Below are 15,089 nucleotides of genomic sequence, written 5' to 3' on the forward strand. Positions count from 1 at the left end.
CTCAATGTGCTCCTGGCAGAGACTCATTAACATCACTTTTTTTTTTTTTTTTTTTTTCTGAGGCAGGATATACTGCAGACTATTCTAGAGGAGAAAATAAATTCCTTTATGTGGAGGTATTTTAGTACTCGATATTAATCAGTATGCTATTTATTCCTCCAATGTTCTATTCGCTTATTAGCTTTTCTGACTACAGCTTCATGAGGACTTGAGAGAGCACACAGATATTTACATAAATGCCTGGTTTCTGCTTTTCAGTCAATGTAAATAAATTAGAAATTGTCAGATTTAGAAGCAGTACTCATGTTCCTCTCTAATATGCATTATTTAGCATTTTCAATATTGAACTTAATTCGCCATTACGTGATCCATTGTATTTCATTAGGGCTTCCTCATCATCCCAGTCCCCTCTTGTTTTTCTTAACTGAAATAATTATGACAGCTGCAAATTTTGCTATCTCACAATACTGTTCTCTTCCTAGATCAGAAGTAAATACAGCAACAATATGAGACTTGCTGCAGAGCCCTGAAGCAGGCTGTCATTAACCTTCTGCCATTGCAGAAACTAGCTGTTGAATTCTGCTCTTTGTTTTCCTTTTCCAGTTTCTGAGCCGCGATAGCACTTTTCTTCCTGCCCAGTGATTACTTAGCTGCTCGAGTCATCTCTGGCTTGGGGATTTAATCAAAGGCCTTTTGAAACACTGTAAAACTAGTCCACCAAAATGTCTTTGGTTTGGGTTTTTTTTTTTTTTTTTTTTTTTTTTTTTTTTTTTTGTGTGTGTGTGTGTGTGTTTTTGATGTTTAAAGAATTTCAATATACAGACCAGCTAGAAATGATTTTGCTTTGCAGAGCAGCCTAGTTAGGCCTAATTTCTTAGGCAGAGATTTTCTTCTGTATGTTTGTTTTTTATTTATGTTTACTTTCAGACAGGAAATGCAACCCAAGAATTCCAGCAGTTGAGGGTATTTGTTTGGCCTCCTGTGGCCATGTCAACGGGGTGTCACCATGCTGGGGACAGGCCTGGAGGTGACTGTAGGTGTTCAGTGTCCTCTATCACTCCAGGGCCCTGGTCCTCCAGGCAAAGGTGCTGCATGGGCATTGGCACCGCTGGTGATCCCACCAGCTCTCCTTGGTGAATATGGAGCTCGGGGAGAGGAGAGAGCAGCCCCCGACCAACACCATCTAGATGGCATCAGTAAGAATGAAAGCCTCTTGATGGTGTAAGCACATCCTCTCCTCACAACAGAGCCAACTGCATGGCCTCAATGCCACTGAGGTTAATTTAACTCTTGGATCCTGTGCTAGCAACTCTTTGTATTTTCATTAAGAGTGCATAAGTGGGCTAGGGCCATCTGTGCAAGTGATGCTGATAGCGCTCTGGCTGTCGTCAAGGAACAGAGGCAGGATTCTCCTTGGGAATCTATTTCTGTGTATGTCCTTTGTCCCCCCTGTAGGACTGATCCTCGTGGTTGCATACGGATTTAGTACGCCTGTTACAGCTGCCAGCCAGCCAAATTTCCAGCCACTTTCTCTCTGACATCTAAGATCACCCACTTGTAGTGATGGTAACTGTTTGCTGTTCTTTGTTTAGTATTTCTCCTAGTTGAGTTTTTCCAGTGCATAGTTTCTTTGTAACCGTTTTGGAATTAATTTTCCTCGCTTCAAGAAGATACTTGGAAATCAGCAGCGTGTTATTTATTTTTGTACCTACTGTGCCAAATTGCTGGTCCTAATGAGAAAAGAAAACCACTGAGAAGTAGGCGATGGTATTTCAACAGTGTTAAGGTTGGATGTCTTCAAACCACCTGGAGGATTTTTTTTTTTGCTGAGCCCTTTGCTATTTGGACTATTTTTTTCCTGCTAATTTAATTGCTCATATATAGGATAGGCTTGATGAACTGACAAATAAAAGGCTTGCCAGAATGAATCATACGAATTATAGGCCATCATCAGCTATTAACTTGGTTGAATCAAATGGTAATCAAGTTGCAATTTGCAGTATTACTATATTGCTGCTCACACATAACATGGTGCTTCTGTTTTTATAAAACTGAGCAATCCGCTAATAGAAATAATTTTGCCATATGAGTCAACTATACCTGTGCCTATCTTAGACCAACAGTGATTAGAAATCTCTCGTGTTTGCTAATGCCTCACTCGTGAGATTTCATATATATAATTATATCTGTGTAGTTGTGGTCCTTGGATAACAGTGAACATACACAGCAAGATCGGGCTTGTTTTCTGTAACCTGTTCTTACCTTTCTGGTATCTACAAGGGCACTGGGAGCTCCAGGGACCCCAAGTTTCACAAGAGTATGACTTACGCTTTATACAAAATCACACCAAATTTAATCCCTTTAATCCGATTTCTTTGGATTTCTTTGCGTTTTGTTTATGACTTTAAAGTTTACTCACAGTTATTTCATGCTTTTCTTCCAAAGCTATCTGTAGCTCTTTACCATATCCTCTTTTGACAATGAAGAAGAATTATTTTTGATCAACTTCTGGTGCATGGGTTGTTCTTTTTGTCCAGTAATAGAATGCATTTCAACAGAAAATCTGTTCATTGGGATAGATCGTAAATAGAGGATTTTATAGTCTCTGTTGTCTGGGCTACTCTACAAGCTCCGTATTCTAACTAAAATGTCAAAATGGGTACAGAAATGAAATGCCCTCCAAGCTGAACAAAATGTGTTTTATTCACAAGACAAATTTATGCGGGGGCAGAATAGAAAATACGATGAGACGCATTGATTTATTCTTTTTGTGAAAATAGATATCAAACTATTGCACTGTTAGAGAAGCGATTCTCAGCTAACAGGTCAAGATCCCTTTCTGACTCATTGTGGATTTCTACTAAGGGTGGAAGCAAGTTGGTATCATTTAAATGTTGAAAGATAAGAAAAACCATTGAAGACTGAATGAAAAAAAAATCACACTGGCCAAAATTTCTACAGTAAAAGAGTTTGTTTGGCCAGGTCAGCCTGGACTAAAAAGTTCCTCGGTGGTAAGTAATGGGGTAAAGTGAGATTGAAGGATGGGAAACGGTGAAACAAGAGAAGAAAAGAGCTAATTGCCCAGCCTCCCTGGCCTGACATTGAGCTCCTTTCCCCCTCACCCTCTCTCGGTGCGTCGGCAGCCGGACAACTGCGAGGTGCTGGCCACTTTCCAGCGCTCTTGTAGCTGGTAAGGGGCAGGTGGGCCACACCACTGCAATGTCTGGAAGCTGCCGTGTTGCAAGGCTTAGCAGGACGTCTTCTAGATGATGTTTCGGATGGAAATTTACAAGTTACATGCTTCTGATAAACATTGCAAAGTTCCCATCGCAAACCAGACAGTGTTTTGTTTCCAGCCTGTTCATTGGTAGGGTGCCCATTACCATAGATGAGCAAGCTCAAAGACTGCAGGCTTTCAGAAACACATGGGATGTGTCAAGCTGACCCACTTCTCGAAAGCCAGGCTAGGCCTTTGTGAAATGGCCTGTACTTGTTAGAAGAGATGTTATGATGTCAAGAATGTTTAAGTCTCCGATGGCAGTGTAATTACTGCTGTGGTGTTTATAGAGGTGGGAGGGCCCTAGGGGAAAGGAGGCCAAAAAGGAGAACCAGGAAGTCAGATGAGTAAGGCTGTAGGAATTGCACACAGATGGAGTTTCATCGTGCTTTTTTTCTTTAGCTCACTTGGCTCTTTGGTAAAGTAGATGTTTACATACGAGAAACTATTTTTTTCCTCTCTGCATCTCTCACACCTACAAACTCAGATGTTCTGTGTGCTAATCTTAGTGGAAGATTTTAAATGGACTTCAGGAACATGAAACTGTCAGGTGAAAATGCTGAGCTTAAATAATTTTTAGTTGTTGTAGCTGCTCCCAGTCCTACTGCCAATCTGTAGCTTGCCCCTTTCAAATCTGTTCTAGGGGAAGCGGGCTAGCATGAAATGCTGAATATCTGCCGAAATCTGAAATCTTGAAAATCTGCTGCCCTTGTCAGATAGTAGTATTTTACTGTATAGGACCGCATTATGTTATGATTTACTGAATATACTGAATATACCAGAATCCTCCAAGATGTACAGACAGTTGTCTCGCTTTATCTTAAAAGTACAAAAGCATGGATCTACAAAGTACATCATCTGACAAAAAGCAAAATATTTTTCTAACTTTGTTCAGTCATAGTAACCTTGGGGAATAGTTGCATGACAGAGCAATTAAAATATTTCAAACAAGGTCATGATTTCGCAGGTGATTGTTTTGAAGATTAACTTACCATTATATATGCTGTCATGATTGCAACGTGCATGCTCAGAAGATTGGAGGAAGAGTAGCTTCCTGTTCCAGCACATATTATTATTATGATCAGCAATTATTGTTGTTTGCCAAGCTGTGCCTGTGCTAACCTCTGTCATCATCAACAATATTGTTTAATCAGCTTGTAGATGACTGAATTTTATCTACTTGGCAGCTTCTTCTAATTTATAAGCTTACCTGTGTGAGGATGCCACAGAGGGTGATGTGAAAATCTGTAAAAAATAAAAGCTTCAGCATTGTTGCAGCCACGCAGTACCTCCCCTCTCATACGTGCCTTAGCAATAAATCCATTTTCCTTTCTAAGAATCAAAATGCTGATGCAGATCGGAGAGGTTGTCATAACCTCCACTCCCCTTGGTGCTGGACCAGCTACCCCATGAGTGTTCCTGACAGGCGCTCGCTTAAACTGTTCTTAAAATGTCCTGTGACTGATACGCTAACAGGTTTGCTTGTGTTTTGACTAGTAACAATGTGAGGGAATGCCTGAATTGTTTGAAAACACATATTTAATTTGGATATTCTGAAAACTAAATGGAATGTAAGCATTTCTGTTGCTTTAAAATAAAATTAAAAAAAAAAAAAAAAAAAAAACAGTGCTTTTTGAAACATAAAATTTAAGTTTGGATCTGGATTTGCATTGCCACGCTGAGTGTTCAAAACTCATGAGTCAATGCCCACCCACAAACAAAATTGGCTTAAAAGCCCATTTTCTTAAAAATAAGACATTTAGAAAGGATGGGTAGGTGGTTGGTTATTTGCCATCTGTTTTCTGTGCTTTTAGGAGACCTTTCTTTCATATTTGCAAGCTTTTGCTGTACAGAAGGTTTAAAAACTTGTTTAAAACAATATAAAACCTGGGATTCTTACTTTGGCAGCTGAAAAAGGTATTGATGGATTTGCAATGAAGTCATGAGAAACAGCAACATCCAGCTTGACCTGATGGCATCCAGTGTCTTCTGCCAGCAGAGAAACACACAGAATAAAAGCATCCCCTCATATTTAGTATTCTTAGATACTTGTTTTTATTTATTTATTTATTTAGTCATAAAAGTTAAAGAAAGGTGTGGAGTGCAATTCTTTGCCCTCTCAAAAAGCTCTACTAGCATTCCATCATATATTGCTGATTTCGGTTCACTTTTCTGTTTCTTGTGATAACTAATGAATAATGAAGTTTGCTAACAGGCAAATGTTGTTTGGACTCACAGGCCTGAGTAGGTTACGTCTCGTGGTAGAGAGGAATTTATTTTTATACTTGAAGATTGCAGGAAGGTAACAATTTGGTGTTGTCATGGATTTGTTACACTCAGCTAGTTCTTGCTAATTAGAGGAAGGTTTTGATAAACACGTAGTTTGCTTAATTTTAATGCTCCATGGTTAGGAATTCTGGGATAAATTTGCTTGTCAGAGACTCCTTCTTTGCTGCAGCGAGTATGGTATGGCATTGAGATACCAAACAACTTTGACCAAACTGTGTGAAGGCAAACACTGCCTCATTATACTACACCTTCCAGTTAGCTGCCTGAAGTGTCGAGGGCGCAGCTCTAGCAACTTGCACGTTTCCTGGAGTGCCACATTTACATGGCAGGTAGTGTTCATCCCCAGCTCCGAACTAACCCTTGCAATAGTGCAGCCTAGAGGAGGCTGGTATCAGCCAGAGGTTGTAGAGGAGGTCATTACTTCTCTCTAGCAGTAACCCATAGTGTGAAGTTGTACTGCAGAACCAGGTCATTAACAAGAGAAATACAGATCACATATGAAAATCCTACCCTGAGCTCAAGTCAGATCTTTCTCATTTGTTTCTCTGACCAGCCTGGATTTTTTAGAGGAGGGTCCGTGCTTAAACAAGGTTCATTGGAGACTCAGAAGAACCTGAAAATGCGTTTCTGAAAGTTGTTGCCAGATTGCAGAAAGGGTGCAAACTGGCTCATAAAGGCACATGTTTTATCTCTGCTCGATGTAAGGTTTCTGGGCCCCACAGGCCTCCTGCCTAGTGGCTGACACACTGCAGGAGCGTGCCACAAGGGTTATATGCGGTCATACACACGAGGACTGCCAGGATGCAAGTACACCCAGAAGGAAATTATTAAAGCTACAAAGCTTAATCCAAATTAACATGTTTCTTATTACTATGGGTGCTTGACTTTGCAATGTTTATAACGTCCTTACAATATTTTTACAGGCGTGTGATATTTACTTTAAACTCGCTGTATGGGAAATTAAAATCCATGCCATTTTAGATAGTATAATTTGTGGTTTGTTTGTTTGCTTTTAATAATCCCTTATTTTAGTACATATTTGGCTTCTAGAGACAGCATATTGCTCAAAGCATGCTTCTGCTCTCCAAAGCCTCTGCCTGCAGCGTGATTCCCCTTGTTTGGAGCAACTCAGGACAAGGGCCTTCACTTTTGTCCCATGTGGGTCCCACATGAGCTGCTTTGGACTGCCAGGCAGCCTCCTGCCCACCCCGGTGCCATGGAGATCACCTGGTCAGAGCCATGCCAGGCTCTGCAGCCTGGCTCACCACTCCCCTGGCAGCTCAGTGTCTGAGCGAGGAGAGCAGAAGGCAGCTCTGGCAAAGGGTTGAGCCCTGGAAGAGGAGGGACCTGGAGCTGCCGAAGATCCGGTGCAGCTGAAGTGGGACGTGACTCAATGGCATGTCATCCCTGGCTCATAGGAAGAGGTGAGACACGGCTTGGGCAAGAGGAAATACACTTGCAAAATTAAACACTTCATAGGAGACATAGCCTCTTCACCTCAGCTACAGGCATCTCAGTTTTCATCTCTAATCCAGGAACTGCAGTAGGTAGCGTGAGGCATTAATGTTGTCTCCTAATTCCGCTGATCGTCTCTACCTCCAGGATAAGATTTGAGCTCTTGCAGACTTGCTACTTCTTTGCAGTGCTCTCTCAACCCTCCAAGCCCCTATTTGTTTTCTGCATTGAACTTTCCTGCTCGTATCCTTTCGTGTCTTTTTATGCAGAAGTAAAAGTTCCTTGTGGGCAGAGATGCTTATTTGTCTGTTATAATTTATCCACTGTATGGGAATCACATAGTTACATAAAGCAATAATACTATTAATAGCAGAGAAGACAGCAACTTCCCTTTCAAACTTTTAATACAAATCCTTTATCAACTTAAATGCAAGCACGATCCCTAATTAAAGTGGCATGCTCTTAATGTGGCATGCTCTTATGTACAGAATTAATATTGAATCACAGTGAAAAATGCAGGAAAAGGAAGTATTATAATGATGCCTACCCACAGAGAGTATAGGTGCAGCCATACAAATCCTTTAAATGCTCCTTGTCAGGTGTGTGCTGACAGCTTGGTGTTGGCTCAGGCAGGAGGGATTTGAACTGGCAGGCAAAACCAGCAAACATCAGAGGGGCAACAATGCAGGAAAAGTTGAGGACCCCCTGCTGTAATGAGGAACTCATCATTCCTCATTAATGAGTGGCTGGTAACAAATGCATGTGAAAGCATGCATTACACATTTTTAAATAGTTAAAAATTGGCCGGGAAGAAGTGCCAAGTGATGGTTATCTGAGCTTACATTTTGTGGCTCTGGCAGCCAGGAGTCCTCCACGTTTCTGATGAAATGACTGCTAACGATGAAACACCCAACAACACGTTTTCAAGAGGTACTGGAGAGGGACACCAACACCATCTGAAAGAGAACTCTTCCTTTTGCTATGGGTCCTAAAAGCAGGGGATGGTAGGAAGGGGTGAAAGAAGGGTTGTATACAGCTAGAATTAGCACTGCATTTTTCAAAACCCCTTATAGTTTCTTAGCATGTTCAAGAATGACCTTTTAATTTTTAACCAGGAAGAAAGGACAACCTATGCAGTGTGCCTCCAGTGCTGGTGCCAAAGCATGGTAAGAGGGGGCCAGGTAGCTACTACTACTGTGTTGAATTTAAAGACGTTGCCAAATTAACAAGGCCTGAATTGTCATTCCATTTGTTTACTTCTGTTAAGTGCCATAACATTCTCTTCCACATCCCGAAGGTCGTTACCACAATATATTTATTTTGGATCCTCAGTGGGGATGAACATTCAGTCCTCTGCCTTTTACAAACACATACACACAAAAAAGTCACTACTTCATGCTCCCTCGGCGCTGCCAAGAGTGTAGCGACGTGCACTCAAGCTGCACATGGCTTGGCTGTGGTAAAATGTCTGCACTGTGCCTACACTACAGGTGTAGCTCTACTAGGTTTCACGAGGTTTCAAGGGTTGGATAAAATCCTCCTCAGGGAACTTGAGTGCCTCGCAAAAGAGCTTTCCTCAGCTGGTTCCCATTGGATTCCTCTATCTCATATCCTGTGCCTTAAATGAGGGTTACAGTCATTGTTGTGGTGCCTAATTCCAATCCACTTACACACTTTCTTCCTGCAATTACAAAGCAGTAAGAAAAACAATTTGATCAACAGTACTTCAGTTGCAAAGTCAACAGATGCACGAGAAAAACTCTTGATCAAAATGTTGGGCACTGCACAGTTTTGCCTTTGTTTACTGGGGCTTGGACGATGGACAAAGCATTGACACTCATGCTGCAAAAATCTCTGACTATCAGCTCAAAAGCCCTAGTCCTGTTCCTCCAGCCTAATTTGTGTGAGTAGGATCTTGAACTCCCTTGCAATCTCACTGGCAAGGCAAACTTACCTTGGGGTGCAGAGTAAGTGCCTGTACTGAGGAACAGGAGTGGAGATGCTCACTAATTAAGGGGCACATAATGTTTGAATTGAGTGTGCAACTGAGGAAATAAATATGAGTTAATAAAGAAAAGGCAAGCCAGTAGTAATCTGACTAATCCCCCCACTGTGGACATTTTTAATGTGAACTTCAAAACTTCAGAGATAACATACTGTAAGTACTCTTGTAGAGTAATCAGTGTATCTTGGATATGTATGTTACAGAACCTTTCCTGTAGTTGACACTATTTAAGAAAATGCATTTCATACTAATTTGAGTTTGTTGTTTTTTTTTTTTTTTTTTTTAAAGAGAAGGTCATGCAAAAGGGTGAAACAGGAAACATCTTTTAAAACGCACCCATGCACGTCTAGCACAACTGTTTGGCCTTTGTGCTTGCATCTCTTTTGAGCCTCCTCCCTCCGATGACATGAAAGTCACTGTGAGGCAGATTTAATCTGGCTGCTGGGTATTTTCTGCCAATGCAGAGATTACAGGAACTTCCCTAGCCTGACAGGCTCTGTGCAGAGTTCAGAGCACTCTCAGGCAGGACCAAAAAAGCAAGCGTCAGGGTGCGAGACAGGCCGCCCTGGCTGCCCTCGCAAAGGGAGGCCTACTACGTCCTGGGGCTGCTGCAGTCCCAGCAGCACCCCTGCCCCTCGGGGCTGCAGACGTAACAAAGGGTTCATTCCTTCCCTCCAAGGCCACCTGGAGAAAACAAAAATCAGAACAGATGACCATGTCTGCACTGGTTGTACCTGTTCCAAGTGGGTCACAAATGTCCAGTTTGGAACAGGCTGAAGGAGAGACGCAACCAGTGACTGTCTGCTTTCACCAGCTCTGTTATACCTTAGCTTGCACTTCAACAGGTACTTGTCTTTAGGTTTCAATCTGTAAAAAAGGAAAATTCAGTAGCAAGTCTAGCACATCAGTGAAAGCATAGTGGTAAACAGAATTCCCACAGCCCCTATTATGTAGCACTTCTGCAGAAACCCTTGTGCTTTCAAAACTGAGGGGTTATTCTCCTGCTCTTTCTGCTGGGAAGGCAGTGGTGAAGAGGTGCAGCAACTCGGCCAGAACTCACCCAGCTGGCCAGCATCAAGGCTGTGGATAAATCCCAGGACTAATTCTTTATCCCAGAAGCTGCCTCGAAATAAATAATACAGAGAGTTGTGCAATGGAGTGTACTCGGGAACAGTGGCAGCACATGAGATGAAAACAGAAATAACACACTGAAATATGGGGAAGTAAATAGATTTAAGAAATGAAAACACCATTAAAGTAAGTGTGAGATTAAACTGCATCACGTAGTGAAGAAACTTTACTTTTGCAAGGCAGTATTTTTATTAAAACTCACTATATTTTCTAGATTATGTCTCTGTGTTGTGTCTCTCTTTTTCTTTCTCTCTCTTTTTTTTTTTTTTTTTTTTTTTTTTTTTTTTTTTTCATCATCTAGGATAGCGACAATGGTTACAGCCTTGAAAGCTGGTAATTTCCTGAAACACAGCTTTTGGATATAGAATAAATGTACGTTTGCAGACTCTGAATGTAACTGATTGTTTTTCACTTCTGTGCGCTCGCTAATGAGTTACGAGTCTTATTTTGTCAAATTATTCTTTGCTGTCATCTATAGAGCATTCAGGTGGAAGTTATAAACTGCAGCATGTGTTATTATGGTACATGGTCCTCTTGATCTACAGAAATCCTGGGGTATGTGTAATCCAGCTGGGCATCCCTGGGCCATCGTGCCTGTGTATGTACACGTGCTCCTCAGCTCTCCCACCTGCCTGGTGGTGTGGCTGACCCACAGCATCCGATTTAGATCTCAGGACTAATAGCTGGTACACATATATCCTGCAAGCTTATTTTGCACCTCCGGTATTTTGAATACTCCAGACTTCATTCCACCTCTTGGAAAATCAGAGGAAGCAGTTCTGAAGGAGTCAGTGTGCATGTAGATCACATAATCGACATTTACTTTCATTTCTCTAGGCCATTTTTTCCTCACTACTTCTCACTGTTCTTTTCCATAAGCTTCCCTTGCAAACTCCCCAGTGTTTAGGCTACTGCACACATTTGCAAATCACAGACGGACTGATATTCAGCCTGCTTCTTCTGCTTTTCTTCCAAACAACCCGCAAGACCTTTTACTAGTTTCTTAAGGCCAACCATACCTTTAAAATAGCCTAATCAGGTGACTGAAATCCCTCAGCATGGAATATGTTGCTTAGCTACCTCCAAACTGAAGGTCAAGCTTAAAAACTACTTTGCCCTGGGTTGCAGCCGCCTACTTTTTGGGTTCTGCACGAGGACATCATTAGGGTTTGGCAATACCTGGCCAGCCCTGTGCCAGGAGCCCCTGGAAGTTCAGCCCAGCGAGGAATAGGTAAGCCAGAGCCAAGCTGACACCACACACACGAGCAGCACGATGCTCTTGTGGCCCCAGAGGGGTGGAGAGGGCTGGGATCTGGCCACCTGGTGGCCGGGCAGCAGGGCTGTCCCTTGCATGGTGCCCAGGGTCCTGCTGCAGCGTGCACACTCCCCAGGCCACCAGATGAATTATGGATGAGTCAGCCAGAATTTTTCCACGAGCTTCCTCTGCTGCACTGCTCTCCTTGCTGTGGTTATAAACCACCGCATGGGCCTAACGCTTCTGATGTTAAAAAAAGAAAAAAAAAAAAAGAAGAAGAAGAAGAAAAAAAAAGGATGATTCCTCTTGGTTTCCTGGCAGGGTGCGGGGAATCCCTGACGTTTGTGCAGTGCCAGACCCCCACGTCCGCAGCGCTTTGCTGCGCAGCCCAGCATATGCCAGAAATCGTCTGGTCCTTTCTGCCTGCTTTGCTCCTCCGTCCCTCCCACCAGCCGGCTGTGCCGACGGAGTCAATTAGAGGAGACGGCAGCGATGCTGAAACTGATTTGAATTTCAACCAGGATCCGCTAGCAACTAGAGCCATGCGCAGGCAGACGAGGAAAGGCAGTTACCCAAGGATGTAGTGACTGCCCGCATATGCTAAAAGTCTTCTTATTCCTTATTTTTAGTCCTTAACTAAACTCGGATTAATTTGTTCAGCAAATGTTGATTTCTTTTGCTCTTCTCTGAGCACATAAAATGCGTGTGGTCTTTATTTGCAATGCTGGCATTGTGGAAAAGAAACAGTCCAGTTCTGGAAATGTTCGCTACAAGACAAAGCACAAAATGCTTCTACAACAGCATTCGATGAGTCCTCTCAGACTGACTGCAGCTTTTGTGAATGCTCGCAGTGATAAAGCAGCGCTGATGTCAAACCATACAGCATGGGAGACGAAGCATTAATTCAAGTCTTATTGTAAGTTTCTATTATCTGCATTCAAGTTGCATCCAGAGCTCCCAATCAAGACAGGCTTCAGCTGTGCTAAACACTACGTCCATAGAAATGACAGTTTGTGCTGTAAAGCACTTAGTTTCTAAACAGGCAACATGAAATAAGCTGGAGTGAAGTCAAACACACAGAAAAGAGATCCCTACCGGCTCTTTACCATCAGCAGGCTACTTGGCGGTGTTCAGAGGAGACTGAAGTCTGTGTTTGTCTTCAGGCAGTCTGAAATCCTGTTGACTTCAGTGGGAGAGAAGCACAGGAGTATTTTTTATTTTTTATTTTTTGTTTACCCTGAATGACACAGACAACCTCTGAATCCAGTGCTGAGGAGCAATTTGAAGATGAGTGACGTGGTGCTTCATGGGCCGAGGTGAAACAGGTAGCACAGGAGGGAATATGGATCAGGCACACTTTTGGGAAGGCCACAACCAGCATCTCCTGGAGTTGCCTGTAGCAGCCCTGCATGATCCTCTCTAAGGGCTATTCAAATGCAGATGTCCTGGTCAGCCCTCATGAATTCTCTGAGCTGCCCTAGATGCATTTGGGCCCAAACATGAGCCAGCAGTGCCTGAATATGAGCTGGCAGTGTGCCCAGGTGGCCAAGAAGGCCAACAGCATCCTGGCTTGTATCAGGAATAGGTAGCCAGCAGGACCAGGGAGATGATCATCCCTCTGTACTCTGCTCTGATAAGGCCGCACCTCGAGTGCTGTGTTCAGCTTTGGGACCCTCAGTACAAGAAGGACATCAGGGCCCTGGAACATGTCCAGAGAAGGGCTATAAAGCTGGTGAAGGGCCTGGAGCACAAGTCCTGTGAGGAGCAGCTGAGGGAACTGTGGTTGTTTAGTCTGGGGAAGAGGAGGCTCAGGGGACACCTCATTGCTCTCTACAACTACCTGAAAGGAAAGTGTGGGGATCTGGGGGTTAGCCTCTTCCCACAGATAACTAGAGATAGGACTAGAGGGAATGTCCTCAAGTTGTGTCAGTGGAGGTTTGGGTTGGAAGTTAGGAGACATTTCTTCTCAGAAAGAGCAGTCAGGCACTGGGACGGGTTGCCCAGGGAAGTGGTAGAGTCACCGTCCCTGGGGGTGTTCGAGGAAAGGTTGGACATGGTGCTTAGAGGCATGGTTTAGTGGGTGACATTGGTGGTAGGGGGATGGTTGGACCAGATGATCTTCAAGGTCTTTTCCAACCCTAATGATTCTATGATTCTATTTACGAGGTATATCAGCTCAATTATCCATGCACATATTTCATTACACCTTTATCATAGTAATTGAGAGGGCTTCTGTGGCTGTTAAGCCAGAATATGATCCAAGAACAATATTGTGATGAAGTTAATTTATCTTTAACCTGAACTACACCATCCACCTTATTTCTAGGTTCCACATCCTGGGGTGGGATTTGGCTATGTCTCCATCTTGCAGTGAAGACCCCACATAACCTACTGTCTGACATCAGGTTCCCCCTTAGTCTTCTCAATAATCTAGAGAGGCGGCTCATAAGACTACTACCACAAATCAGCTTTGTTTAGATACCCTGCAACTTGGGCACTCCGCAAGCGGGGGTTGGAAGGTGCTTTATGCCACCTCTTGTCTTGCCTTTTGACCACATCAGCATAGCACCTCCTGAGCTGGCTGCAGGTTATGTGCAGTTCCTCTGCAGACCACTATTTAAATGTTCCCCTGGTCCTGTGAAAAACACATCCAGTAGGTCACTCCACTAATTTCTGCAGTGGCCTAAGATGTGTCCACTTTGCTATGCTGCAGAGACCCCGTAGGCCAGGGTTTCCTGTGGGACACAGCACAGCATGACTTCCTCGAGGAGGAGGAGGCTCCTTTCTTCAGGGATGCCCATATCTCTCTAGGTAAACAAACTGAGATAAAATGGGAATTAATGAACAGTTGCCTGTTTTCCTTTCACAGTGACCATACAGAGCTACATTTAGAAACATACTCATCAATACAAGGTGTCAGTGCGCACATTTATTCACCCAGAAAAATTTATTCTACTTTTTAAAGTTTGGGCAAAAACAAATCAAAGGACTGTAGATGTAGTTGTGTGATACAAACATTGTAGTACTATGCTATGAGTCAACGTAATAAAACATATTTAGTTTGACAGATTAGGTTTTAGTTATCAGATTTAAAGACAAAATATTTGTTCTCATTTCTTAAATATTCCATGAGATTTGCTAGCTTAAATGTACATTGGATCTAAGTAAAATGATCATGCCCATGCAGGATAAAAATGTATTGCAAAAGACTGTGTGCAATACTGATCTGCTTTTAACTTCTCTTGTTTGGGATAACAGAGACAGGGTCCACAAAATTGAAAAAAAAAAAAGAATTACAGTTAGAAGACAGTAGGTTGGCAAGTTAGCCCTGAGAGCAGGTTGCTGAAGTTTGGATTTAGCTGCATGCCAATAGATAAAGCATAAAGGAAAAGAAACAGGCAAGATGTGCACACACACACTCACACACAACCAACGTACTGCAAGCTATGGTAGAAAGTGCCAAAAGTTTTCTGAGTGAACTTTGTTCTGCAAATTCAAAGGATAAAAAAAACTTACATCACTTACATCAATAAATTGAAATACAAAATATGGCATAGCTTAAATATTTTCATTTCAGTGCTTGAAACTGAAACATATGTCAGTCTCATTACAAAACAGGCATAAATTAATCTCAATTCATTACCCAGTTATCCCTGTCCTGTGGTTCTGCTACCAGA

This window comes from Aythya fuligula, chromosome 2 (assembly GCF_009819795.1).
Source record: "Aythya fuligula isolate bAytFul2 chromosome 2, bAytFul2.pri, whole genome shotgun sequence".
Classification (NCBI taxonomy): domain Eukaryota; kingdom Metazoa; phylum Chordata; class Aves; order Anseriformes; family Anatidae; genus Aythya; species Aythya fuligula.